The following is a 13460-nucleotide window of genomic DNA, read 5'->3' as shown; positions in this document are numbered from 1 at the left end:
CTTCCTAATATCTGAAACGCATGCTTCCAAAGTAGCAACTTTTGGGGCTTCTCCATGCTTCATTGAAATATATAACTGTGTGTCATCAGCATAACAGTGAAAATATACATTGTGATTTCAGATTACATCGCCCAGAGGCAGCATATATAGTGAGAACAATAATGGGCCCAGAACCGAGCCTTGAGGAACACCTAAGCATACTTTTGACTTGTCAGAGGATATGCCATCCACACTAAAAAACTGATATCTTTCAGATAAATAAGATTTAAACCAGGATAGAACATGTCCACGTAGCCCAATATGGGTTTCAAGTCTCTCTAAGAGAAGGGAGTGATCAATAGTGTCAAAAGCAGCACTAAGATCAAGAAGCAACAGGACGGATGCAGAACCTTTGTCTGAGGCCATTAGAAGGTCATTTGTTACCTTCACGAATGCAGTCTCAGAACTATGATGGGATCTGAAACCGGATTGGAGTATTTCCTAAATGTTTTTTGTCTTTAGGAAGGCATTCAGTTGTTGGGAAACACATTTTTCTAAGATTTTGCGAGGAACAGGAGGTTCGATATTGGCCTATAATTGTTTAATATGTCGGGATCCAGATTATAATTTTTTTAGAAGAGGGTTAAATTCCGCAATTTTTTATGAGTTTGGTACACATCCGGAGGAAAGGGAGCAATTTATTATGCTCAACATTGGCTGACCTAGCACAGGAAATAGCTCCTTAAGTAATTTTGTTGGAATCGGGTCTAGCTGAGAGTTTGTGGGTTTAAAACTCATTATAAATTTAGTAAATGTGTCGAGCGATATGGTATCAAAAAATTCAAGTGTCCCCATTGACACCTGGTCAGGGCGATTCAGGACTTTTTTAGGACAACTGAGATTTTGAGGACCATAACCATTTAAGGAGGGGTCAGTTATTTGCTTTCTAATGGTAATGATCTTTTCATCAAAGTAGTTCATGTATTCATTACTAAAGTGAAGACCCACTTCACTTGCTAAGCTTTGTTTTTTTGTTAACTTTGCAACTGTATCAAAGATACATTTTGGATTGTTTTTGTTTGCCTCAATTTATACAACAATTTATAGTACGGCTTTTAAAACTCATTGTTTGCGGAGCAAGTGAATTTCTTGTTTTGACAGTAAATGTAATAAGACAGTGATCCGATAATCCAGGATTTTGGGGGGAAATTATTAGATCTACAATATCTATTTCTCGTGACAGGACTAAATCTAAGGTGTGATTGTGGCAATGTGTTGGACCTGAGACATGTTGGATAAAACCCACTGAGTCAATTATGGCTTCAAAAGCTTTTTGAGGAGGATCATTGGACTTTTCCATATGAATATTGAAATCGCCAAAAATGTGAATACTATCTGCCATGACTACAAGGTTAGACAAGAATTCTGGAAACTCATTGAGGAACATTGTGTATGGCCCGGGGGGCCGGTAAATAGTAGCTATGTAAAAGGATTTATCGGCCTGGTTAACTTTCATGAGTAAAACTTCAAAAGAATGAAAATCAGTGATGTGTTTGAGATTAAATTTATATTTACTGTCATAAATATTAGCAACACACCCTCCTTTTCGGGATGCACGAGGGATATGATCAATAGTATAACCAGGAGGAGAGGCCTCATTTAGGGCAATGAATTCGTCAGGCTTTAGCCACGTTTCACATAAACTAATAACATCTAGTTTATGATCATAGATGAATTAATTTACTGTAACTGCCTTTGGAGCAGTTGCAGTAAACATTTAGGAGTCCCATTTTGAGATGCGAGGTGATACAGTAATTTTTTTTTTTATTTGTGACCGAGGTGGAGGAAGGCTTTATCTTAATAAGTTTGTTTTTGTTAGCACTACCTTGTTTAACTTTACTCAGCCTGGAACGAGTCACAGTGACAATAGGTAAAATTGTACTAACTACTCTGGCTATGCTATCGACAGACTCCACTATGCTAGCAGGCTGGCTAACAGCTTGCGGCCTGACCTGCACCCTATCTCATGGTGAGGCTATAGGAGTGAGAATCCTGTCAATGTTCCTAGATAAAAGACACCTTTATGACACCTTTAATATCAGAACGTACTATACCCCTTGATGTCAGGCAGTCCCAGTACAGATAAAGCTCCTGTTTTTGTCCAGGTTGTCCTGGCCCGCAGCCTGTCATGCTTTACTGCAGACAAACAGAGGACTGCTGGGTAGAGTTACAGCCATCGTCGGTGTCTTGTTCTTTCACATGACAACAAGTCACACAAGCACCCAACCAGGAGAGCTGCTGCTTGTTCCACTATCGTTATTGTCTTTTGACTGTCCTGTTGGCAATCCACCTCCTCAGAGTACAGAAGTATCTTTGTTCTAAAGAAACGAACGCTCATTAATTTAGCAAATCCTTTTACGTGTTTTTAGTGTAGTGTACTATATATACTGCACTAGGGTAAAAACAGTTGCACACAACACAATGTTTCTGATAAACTGAGGTACATTTGAGGTATGTACCTTTTCTAAGAGTATTATTGTGTTGTTCATCAATTAACTATGGCTTGTAAATCCCTAAACAGGGCTATTTGTAGGGATTATTTCAGATGAATGTTGATTGTTGATGCAGAGGCCTTATCAGAATCTTCTAATGATCCAGTTTTAATTGGGTGGTACAGTTTTAAGATGAGATGGTTGCACAGCACAAATCAAGCATTGTTTTATGCATCAATTCCTAAAATATGCCCAGGAATCTTTAAATCTCCTCCCAGGTATTTATCAAATAGTGTGATGCAGCTATCAGCATTTTATATTCTATTCTCAGGAGTTCGACCACCAATGTCTGTATCTAAGTAGTCATACAGACCATAGGTCTGGTGGTAAATGTGGATGGAGATGCCAGAGCATGTAAACTTGCATTATACGAAGAGGGGTGTGAGTTTATCTTTTCCCTCATAGACTCTCCAGTAGCATGTTCGGATTAGCAGAACATGCTGGTAAAGAACACCCTGGAGGCCTGCCTGGCATAAATGCAAATATAAGAGGTTGAGCAGGAAACAGAAGTATCAAGCCCACAAAAGAAGAGATGAACAGAGGATGACGGCGCTGACATTTATGGATTTTCTTTCCTTTCCCTGTGTCTGAACTTGGCGAGACCCTTCACATGCTAACTAATGCTTACAGGAAAAAAGGCTCCTTCAAAATGTGTGAATATCTGAATTATACTGTACCTCAACTGCATTAAATTACATTGGGGAAAAAGTACTCACATACACACACACACCACGCAATGCCTACAGTTAATATACCACAGACCATAGAAAGACAAACCTCACAAACCTCAGACAGACAGATGATACTCTTGCTTTGCAGGTCAACAGAAGCATGCATCCACTTAATATGCCTCAACAGGTTAAATTAAAACCATGAGTCATGAGCATTCAATTATCAAATTTCACAACAACATCCTACCGAAACTCTCCCTTTGGGAGTCTGGCAGATGATTACAACATACATTACTCTATAACTAACCAAATAAATAACTAACCTTCAGTTAACTGATTTACTTTCAACATGTGGGAAATCATGCCCTGGCCTTGTGTTTGTTTTGCTTTGGAGGGGGGGCAAATAATGTCAAACACTAGTGTCCTTAGACTTCATTGTATCTTTTAGTAGAACTTTGTTATGTGTTGTTGTAACTACTGTGGTGGCATCAATAGTGCTCACACGCTCTGGCTTCACTATGGTTCAGGTCAGGAAGTTAAATGCCCTGTCATTATTTCCATACATATTTCCAAAACATCGCCTGTTCACATGCTTCCAAACATTGAATAGATAAAGAAACCTATTTGGTAAAAAGAAGTTGTTGATAGTATATCTGGGAAAGGTAACGTTACAAAACAGTCATCAACACTGTGTCTACAGAGTTGCTGCAAATATTTTGTTTGCCATATACATGATTGTAATTTTTGGAATGATTCCAACCAGCGATATTGTTGATATTTGTATGGGGAAAATGAATTTCCGTTTTACTTTCTAAACCTGAATCTTGGAAAGAGGGAGCATCTGAACCCTATGTCCTTGAAACATTAGAAAGAGGGGTCGGAGAGTGGCCCCTATGTCCTCTGAAACATTAGAAAGAGGGGTCGGAGAGTGGCCCCTATGTCCTCTGAAACATTAGAAAGAGGGGTCGGAGAGTGGCCCCTATGTCCTCTGAAACAGTAGAAAGAGGGGTCAGAGTGTGACCCTTATGTCCTCTGAAACATTAGAAAGAGGGGTCAGAGTGTGACCCCTATGTCCTCTGAAACATTAGAAAGAGGGGTCGGAGAGTGGCCCCTATGTCCTCTGAAACAGTAGAAAGAGGGGTCAGAGTGTGACCCCTATGTCCTCTGAAACAATAGAAAGAGGGGTTGGAGAGTGGCCCCTATAGCCTCTGAAACATTAGAAAGAGAGGTCAGAGTGTGACCCCTATGTCCTTTGAAACATTAGAAAGAGGGGTTGGAGAGTGGCCCCTATAGCCTCTGAAACATTAGAAAGAGGAATTCAGGATTGTGAGTCTTGTAGCCTCTGAAACATTAGACTGAGGGGGCAGAGTGTGTTAGCCTTATAACCTCTAAAACATTAGATTGAGGGGGCAGAGCGTGTTAGCCTTATAGTCTCTGAAATATTAAATTGAGGGGGAAGAGTGTGTTAGCCTTATAGCCTCTGAAACAATAGATTGAGGGGGCAGAGCGTGTTAGCCTTAGAGCCTCTAAAACATTAGATTGAGGGAGAAGAGCGTGTTAGCCTTATAGCCTCTGAAACATTAGATTGAGGGGGCAGAGCGTGTTAGCCTTAGAGCCTCTAAAACATTAGATTGAGGGAGAAGAGCGTGTTAGCCTTATAGCCTCTGAAACATTAGATTGAGGGGACAGAGCGTGTTAGCCTTAGAGCCTCTAAAACATTAGATTGAGGGAGAAGAGCGTGTTAGCCTTATAGCCTCTGAAACATTAGATTGAGGGGGCAGAGCGTGTTAGCCTTAGAGCCTCTAAAACATTAGATTGAGGGGGCAGAGCGTGTTAGCCTTATAACCCCTAAAACATTAGATTGAGGGAGAAGAGTGTGTTAGCCTTATAGCCTCTGATACATTAGATTGAGAGGGGCAAAGCATGTTAGACTTGTAGCCTCTGAAACTTTTAGATTGAGGGGGAAGCGCGTGTTAGCCTTATAGCCTCTGAAACATTAGATTGAGGGGGCAGAGCGTGTTAGCCTTATAGCCTCTGAAACATTAGATTGAGGGGGAAGAGCGTGTTAGCCTTATAGCCTCTGAAACATTAGATTGAGGGGGCAGAGCGTGTTAGCCTTATAACCTCTAAAACATTAGATTGAGGGAGCAGAGCATGTTAGCCCTATAGTCTCTTAAACATTAGATTGAAGGAGAAGAGTGTGTTAGCCTTATAGTCTCTGAAACATTAGATTGAGGGGGCAGAGCGTGTTAGCCTTATAGTCTCTGAAACATTAGATTGAGGGGGCAGAGCGTGTTAGCCTTATAGCCTCTGAAACATTAGATTGAGAGGGGCAGAGCGTGTTAGCCTTGGAGCCTATAAAACATTAGATTGAGGGGGCAGAGCATGTTAGCCTTATAGCCACTGAAATATTAGATTGAGGGGGAAGAGCGTGTTAGCCTTATAGCCTCTAAAACATTAGATTGAGGGGGCAGAGCGTGTTAGCCTTATAACCTCTAAAACATTAGATTGAGGGAGAAGAGCGTGTTAGCCTTATAACCTCTAAAACATTAGATTGAGGGAGAAGAGCGTGTTAGCCTTATAGTCTCTGAAACATTAGATTGAGGGGGCAGAGCGTGTTAGCCTTAGAGCCTCTAAACCATTAGATTGAGGGGGCAGAGCGTGTTAGCCTTATAGTCTCTTAAACATTAGATTGAAGGAGAAGAGTGTGTTAGCCTTATAGTCTCTGAAACATTAGATTGAGGGGGCAGAGCGTGTTAGCCTTATAGTCTCTGAAACATTAGATTGAGGGGGCAGAGCGTGTTAGCCTTATAGCCTCTGAAACATTAGATTGAGAGGGGCAGAGCGTGTTAGCCTTGGAGCCTATAAAACATTAGATTGAGGGGGCAGAGCATGTTAGCCTTATAGCCACTGAAATATTAGATTGAGGGGGAAGAGCGTGTTAGCCTTATAGCCTCTAAAACATTAGATTGAGGGGGCAGAGCGTGTTAGCCTTATAACCTCTAAAACATTAGATTGAGGGAGAAGAGCGTGTTAGCCTTATAACCTCTAAAACATTAGATTGAGGGAGAAGAGCGTGTTAGCCTTATAGTCTCTGAAACATTAGATTGAGGGGGCAGAGCGTGTTAGCCTTAGAGCCTCTAAAACATTAGATTGAGGGGGCAGAGCGTGTTAGCCTTATAGCCACTGAAATATTAGATTGAGGGGGAAGAGCGTGTTAGCCTTATAGCCTCTGAAACATTAGACAGAGGTGTCAGATAAAAAATACGTACATTATTTACAAACACTAAACTGGTCAAAGAGGAATTAACAATGAACTGAATCAAATCTGGGCGCACAACAAAACAAACTCAGCTTTCAAAAAAGCCTTTACCCAGCAGCATGCTGTCCTAACCTGCTGCCTGTCTGTCTCCCCACCAAAGACATCACAAACATTTATTTCTGAGACAGTTGATGAACTAATGAACTGACATAACATCACACATTAAAAAGATGTGAATCACATTACCTAAAAACCTTTTCTGTGTCTTGTTCCTAATGTTAAAAGTCAGAAAACAGGGTACAAACTCCTGCAGCATACTACTGTATGATGACTATGTCAGGGGCTGCAGTCATTTTATATAGCTTTAAAATACTATCAGATTTTCACACAGCCACAACAAGCCTCACAGCATTTCCTGCAAAGCTGGTTAGATAAAGCCTTGAAAATAAAGAAAATGTGAGCCAAATTATTATTATTAGCCAGAAAAAAAGCTTTAAATTGCGTATCTTACACACTCCGCTTGTAACGCTTGAAACTTAACATAAACAACTTTATTATGAGGAGTACATGGGGGAGGAACAAGTGACCCACGTAAAAAAAAATCTAACATTAGGGAAAGAGATATATCTTCCTTGACTAATATGCCCTTGGCCAATTGCACCTCTCCCCTCACTGGCGAAGCTTTGTTAGCTCTCCAAAATGTCAACATCGGGCGACTTGAGTATAATCTTCCTGGCAGCCAATGTCATCCTCTTATCAGCAATCAAGCACAATCAGAACTGAGACCATGTCAAGCAAATGTGATATTCTATACCCCTCACAACTGCATTGCTCCTTTCAGTGGAATATTTAGGATTTGAGTGCTATAAATGAAATCTATAAAAACAGTAGCCATAAACAGTACATCATTATTACCATACTCTACATTTAAGAGGCCCCTGAGAGAGTATGTGTAGACACATAGATGCAGGTTTCAGGTTTTACTACCTCAGAGAAGCAGGAAAGTATTTTAATCACAGTCTATGCGTACTACAATTGTCTGTGACAAAACACCAAATGTCCTTTTTATGATCAAAACTAAACATCTATTATTTGCTAACAAACATTTATCTCGCGTTTGAAACTTCCAACCGCTCTCACCAACTTTCTGCCAACATGTTGCAAGAGGTTAGCAAAGCCAAATTGATGCACAGCATTTTCCACACAATTATTTAGACATGTTGGACCGAGTTAAGCCTGAGGCCGTGAAACCAGCACGCACAAAGGCCAGCGTCAGCAATAGGAAGCAGACCAAAAGGACCAGCATGTCAACACAGCTTAATATGTACACATCAAAGCCAGAGCCCCACTGACAGCTCCAGTGTCCTATCAGAGCCCCATTCTGCCACTTACATGTGGTCATGTGTTAGTCGACAAGATGAAACATCTGAAGGGTCTTGCAGCCTGTGGGCCTTCAGTTTACACAACCTTCCATTTCGGCCAGGCGCTTGAAAAGCTGTCCTCAAAACAGAAGTACTTCTCGTCTTGTGTCTGTGGCACTGGGCACATGCGTGATGAAAGGTGATCTGATGCATAATCGAGGAGGCCTCATTGTCACAGCGCTGGCAGAGGGCCGAACATGCCACTGACAGACGAAGTGTTTATGTGTTTGGTGCTTCTGCCTTGTTGGAAGAACTAAAGATCAACAGTAACTAATTCAAAATGGCTGACAGACTGGACTCCTTTCTATACAATGCATGACTCCAGATACACAACATGATAAGGCTACATGGTGTCAAAATCTTAACCCACAAGCCAGCTCAACCAGAACAAACCCAGTTCAAATGACAGGATGATGTTACAGTCACACTGTGCAAAGTGTCTCATAAACGGTGGGCAACGTTTGGTGGGTAAACACTAAATTAAATCAGCACATCACATGCTGCACTGTTAGTCCAGGATACATCACTTTTAAACTCTGACTTTATGTACCTCCTATTGTAAAGTGGATGGGTCAAGGAGTCAAACACATTTGAAGAGCATATAAGGAGACTGATACAGAGAGTATATTATGGAAGGCAAGTATGAAGTCCTTACATTAGCTGTAGGTTGGTACAACTTATCTTCAGTGAGTCTTTCAAACCAGAGCTCTGAACTGTGGTGAGTCTGGTCCAATGAGCTGGATGGGGTTGACTTTCTGACAGCTCACCTGCCCGCTCATTACTCAGCTGGCAGCTGTTACGCAGGGCGAGTACAGGACGCAGGACCGGAGAAATGTCATCCACGACCAGGTGCACATCAGTGTGTCACAACCATCAGACAAAAGGCCAGGAAGCTATTCCACTCCACTCTGAGAGTCAGGCAGAGTGGGGCTCACGCAACTGAGACCTTATCCTCTGGCTTCCCAAAGCCGTCAAAAATTGAAAATCATCTCTATAAATCGAGAAATTACTTTACCAGGTTCTTACACGGTGGCAGTGGCTGTCATATTGAGCAAATATTACGCTTGTTTGATCAGGTAAATTGACTGAGAATACATTATCATGTGGAGCAGTGGTTCCCAACCAGGGGTACTAGGACCCCTGGGGGTACTTGGTCTCTCCACAGGGGGTACTTGAAAACACTCATGACACCATAGACTTACTAGTGAAATTAACATGAGGGGGTACTTCAGGGGTACTGAAAGCAGTGCAAAAACATTTTGGGGGTACAGTAACTGAAAAAGGTTGGGAGACACTGATGTAGAGAAACAGCCTGGGAGAAATAAGGGGTAACTGCCTAAAAATCTAGGAACTTTTCAGTTACTGGTCAGTTACTGATTACTTTAAAAACAACGTAATTACAATATAGTGCCATCTTCTAATGTCTGAGGACAACCAGATCAACGAGAAAAACTCACTTACACATTCACTTGGCTTACCTGTACACTTCTTTACTCGGCCTCTAATTAGTTCATGAGCTAACCGATCACTGGAACACCACAAACTTGCTTTGAAAACCACCCAACTACTCCCACAGTTTTTTCCCATAACCTAGTAGCTCCCCGCTCCAGTCTCCCGTGCTCTGCCCAAGGCGACGGTCGTATTACTCTGTCAGATTAAAACAATGCTCATTTCAAGACTCACTGTTTGGCTTCCGGCTGACTGTGTTCTGACTTTTTCTTTTGGCCAAGGAGCTTTAAACCTTTTTGTCAAGCGAGGAGAGAGAGAGAGAGAGAGAGAGAGAGAGTAAATGTCCTGGCCTAGTGGAGGTCAATTACCTCTGTCTGCTGAATTCTCATCACCGTGGAGGGGTAGCACACAAGTGAACCAACGCCACTGGCTCACCCCGGTGTCATTCAACTTACGTAACAACGTTGTCGTTAAAAAGACGAGACACTTCAGCGTAGGAAAAGACAGCATGGATATTTAATGACGTCCACACAGAACGCCTGCCTAGGCAACGGTCGAAATGCCCGTGGAAATATGAAAGTCCCGCTGAAATGAAACATTTCCAGCCGTGCCGAGGGGGAAGCTGCTAAACAATTGCTATGTCTGTTCATGCATTTGGCCTGGGTCTCGGGATGGTATGTAATCTCAAAGACATACAATCACATACTGTTTCCCATGGGTCTGGGGAGTGGCAAAAAGTAGAGCTGAGGACAAATAACGGGCTTTATCCATTTGTCTGAGCGCATGATCCACAGAGCCCAGCTCTTCTGTCTGCCTACAACACATTCATTACCAAGGGAAATTAACACTGAAGCTGTGGGACCACCGATGTACTGTAATGACTACATTACGTTTACCAACACAACAGACGCTGATCACTGGCTTTTCATTTTCTAGGTATCTTATTTGCCATCTTATTACAGAGCTGTCCATGCAACACCACGCATACGCCAGCCAGTGAGCTGTCCATGAGTATTACACACGGACCAAACTCTGGTAACGTCTAAAAACAACTATAGGGACATACGTATATAGGGAGGATCCTTTAGGGCTTCTCTGTTGAAACTGTTGGTCCTTCAAAGCACAAACAAAGAGGGTATTTTGAATAGCACCTCAATTTTATCTCTCAAAGAACCATTTAAAGAACATTCCCTCTCAAACAAAGCCCTAAAATGTTATTTAAAACGAGTTATTTGAAATAAACCTTTATATTATTCTTTGAAGAATTCATACAGGGTTCCTTTACAGATCCTCCCGGATAATTTATATGGGAACACCTAAAAGATCCTCCAGGATAATTTATATGGGAACACCTAAAAGATCCTCCAGGAGAATTTATATGGGAATCCCTAAAAGATCCTCCAGGCGAATTTATATGGGAATCCCTAAAAGATCCTCCAGGAGAATTTATACGGGAACCCCTAAAAGATCCTCCAGGAGAATTTATACGGGAACCCCTAAAAGATCCTCCAGGATAATTTATACGGGGACCCCTAAAAGATCCTCCAGGATAATTTATACGGGAACCCCTAAAAGATCCTCCAGGAGCTCTAGAGTGTAGAACATTCATTAACGGAGGCATAACCAGAGCAGCAACAACATGTACCATTTTATTTAGAAAATAGTATATAACTTAACTCCAAGGTGCTACATCATCACTGAAGAACTTGAGAAATCCTCTTTGATTTGTCAAACCCTCCTGGGAGCAGTAAGCTCCCTCCTCTCTCTGACATCCAGTATCTGACTGGGATTACCTCCTGCAGATGACTCAAAGGAGCGCAGCCATTGGAGCTGACAGAATAATTATCTGAACCTTGGACTGGAAGGAGAGCTACTCCTATTGGTATTAAACTCACTCTTTGATCAACAGAGTATAATGGCCTGATCTGCTACTATGTTTGTGTCTTTTCTTTCCCATTCTGAGACTTTGCGCAGGACGACATTAAATGTATGCATTCTCAATATTGAGTAGCCTACCACTTCTATGTTGCATTTTTCTCCTGGAAAATGTGTATTCCCACTTGAAATTGAACTCCAAACTGATACTCCAATCCAAGGCCCACCACGGTTGCATATTGCATGAACTGAGTTATCAAAATAATTGGTATACCCAAAGGATTAAGAATATAAAATGTACTCATAACAACAGCATTCTACATTAGTTTGGAAACCATTTAAACGCTGATGTTCAGGGAGAATCATAGTCAGATTAACCGGCTATGTTCCACTTTGGATAAGCATGGCAACAAAATACAATCAGTAACCTGGGTGCCTGTCCCCTCCAACTCTTAATCGATATTCAAGACCCTCAAGCGTTTCTGTTGTATGAATCATATATGCTGTTTGATGGCAAGCACACACAGCTGTGCGCTCTAAAGCCTTGATATTCAGAAATTTGCATGTCTTTCACAGCAAGAAATATTTAGCTGCTTGTCATGCAGTCCAGAATGGATTGTCTGAGATTAAATTCTGGTAAATAGGCTGCAGCATGTTTCCCCCCAAACAGGTTCCTATTGCCTGCCATAGTGACATCAACAGAACTACTATTTAATAAACAGGACCTATATAATAAAATATGTCAGGTAAAAGAAAATGCAGTAACTGCAATTAACTGTAATATTTTGGGTGCAGTAATTGCAGAGAATCAGCATAATTAGTGGTACAAATATATTGTTTTTAGCACATTATTTGCAACATACTGCCGTCATACGCAGTTGAATTGCCACTTATTGCAGTGATACTTCACTAACGGCAATCTTTTTGTCAAGACACCAGAAAGCAATGTAAATGCGGGAATTGTGACTACAGTACATTGCTTATAATGAAAAACTGAAAACAATATAATATTACTACTAAGTGTAGAAGAACCTGCAAGTACATAAAAAGACTACTGTTTGAATTAGACTATTGTACTATATGACTAGTGCTATAAGGTTCTACGGTAGAACATGTGAAACCATGTGGAACGACGTGACACATAAGCGAACCAGTGAAACTGCAAAGCCATGTTTGGACAAGTTTTATTCTGTAGAACTCTACAGTCACATTTCCTGCACTAATACACCTGTTCCGTATGCAAATCATTATATTGAACACATTCTGAAATAAAGTATATTATAAATTAAATAATTTTTATTGAGATATTATACAGATAGGATTTACATCTAATCTTCTTGGTTTCATAACCACCTGCAAATAGCATACCAATACTTAACTCGAAATCGGCGTAAACAATACCTAAAAAATGATCTCTGGCATATTACTTACAATATTCCTCGACTTCGGAGACTTGACCTTCAACGGGTATCCCTCCCTGCAATTTGCCAAATACGCTATTCACACTTTGAAAATGTCCTTTGCAGTGAAAATGTTTCCTGCGTTCGCTGTGATGCTCAGCGCCTAGCACGAACGTGCGTTCAAAATAAAGAAGTGTCTCCATCCAATGACCTGTCATATGATTCCAGGGGTGTGCCATCCCATCAAACTAAAACAGTTCACACACGTGAGTAGATATAGATGCTGTTCTTTCTTAACGCACTAGACAAGTTACTACCTCACAGGTACTGAGTGTACTCAAAAGTAGAGTTAAGGAGCGATTAGTGTAGCTTTGGCCGACTGCAGCTCCGACGTGACATACCTTTTTTTGGGTCAGAAACGAGATATTTCTCCAGCCAAAGAGTAGCCCGCATTCCTACGGGACATTCCCTGTAAATGAACACACATGACAATAGCATGTGTACATTATTCTACTGGTGACGAAATCCGTAGTTTTTGAACCAAAATATTTTGTCATGAAACCATACAAAAGGACACTGTAGTTTACAAACTATATATATATATATATATAAATATATATATATATATAGAGAGAGAGAGGGAGAGAGAGAGAGAGAGAGAGAGAGAGAGAGAGAGAGAGAGAGAGAGAGAGAGAGAGAGAGAGAGGGAGAGGGAGGGGGAGGGGGAGAGGGAGAGGGAGACAGAGAGTTTCAAAACTATTTTGGCACCATATGAATATATATTTTTATATATATATAAACAGAGTATTCATTTAATGACATGACTTTTAGAGGCTACAGACACAGGTATG

The 13460-nt window shown here is 41.1% G+C and overlaps 1 protein-coding gene across 17 annotated transcripts in view; it reads right to left on the bottom strand.

Annotated features, from left to right (window-relative positions):
• The window catches only part of ppfibp2b (PPFIA binding protein 2b), a 62188-nt gene extending 49411 nt beyond the window's left edge, over positions 1-12777 (bottom strand). For 4 of the 17 annotated variants that reach the window (XM_034288514.1, XM_034288513.1, XM_034288518.1 and 1 more), the window contains exon 1: positions 12641-12777. The gene's annotated coding sequence lies outside the window, so the exon portion shown is untranslated. Of the gene's footprint in view, positions 1-9363; positions 9382-12640 lie in introns of those variants that run through there. The other 13 variants (XM_034288522.1, XM_034288520.1, XM_034288519.1 and 10 more) reach the window with 5 other exon arrangements.
• Positions 12778-13460: the final 683 nt, after the last annotated feature.

The sequence above is a fragment of the Esox lucius genome, chromosome 19 (genome assembly GCF_011004845.1).
Source record: "Esox lucius isolate fEsoLuc1 chromosome 19, fEsoLuc1.pri, whole genome shotgun sequence".
Taxonomy (NCBI): domain Eukaryota; kingdom Metazoa; phylum Chordata; class Actinopteri; order Esociformes; family Esocidae; genus Esox; species Esox lucius.
This window is presented reverse-complemented; position numbering and strand designations above follow the sequence as displayed.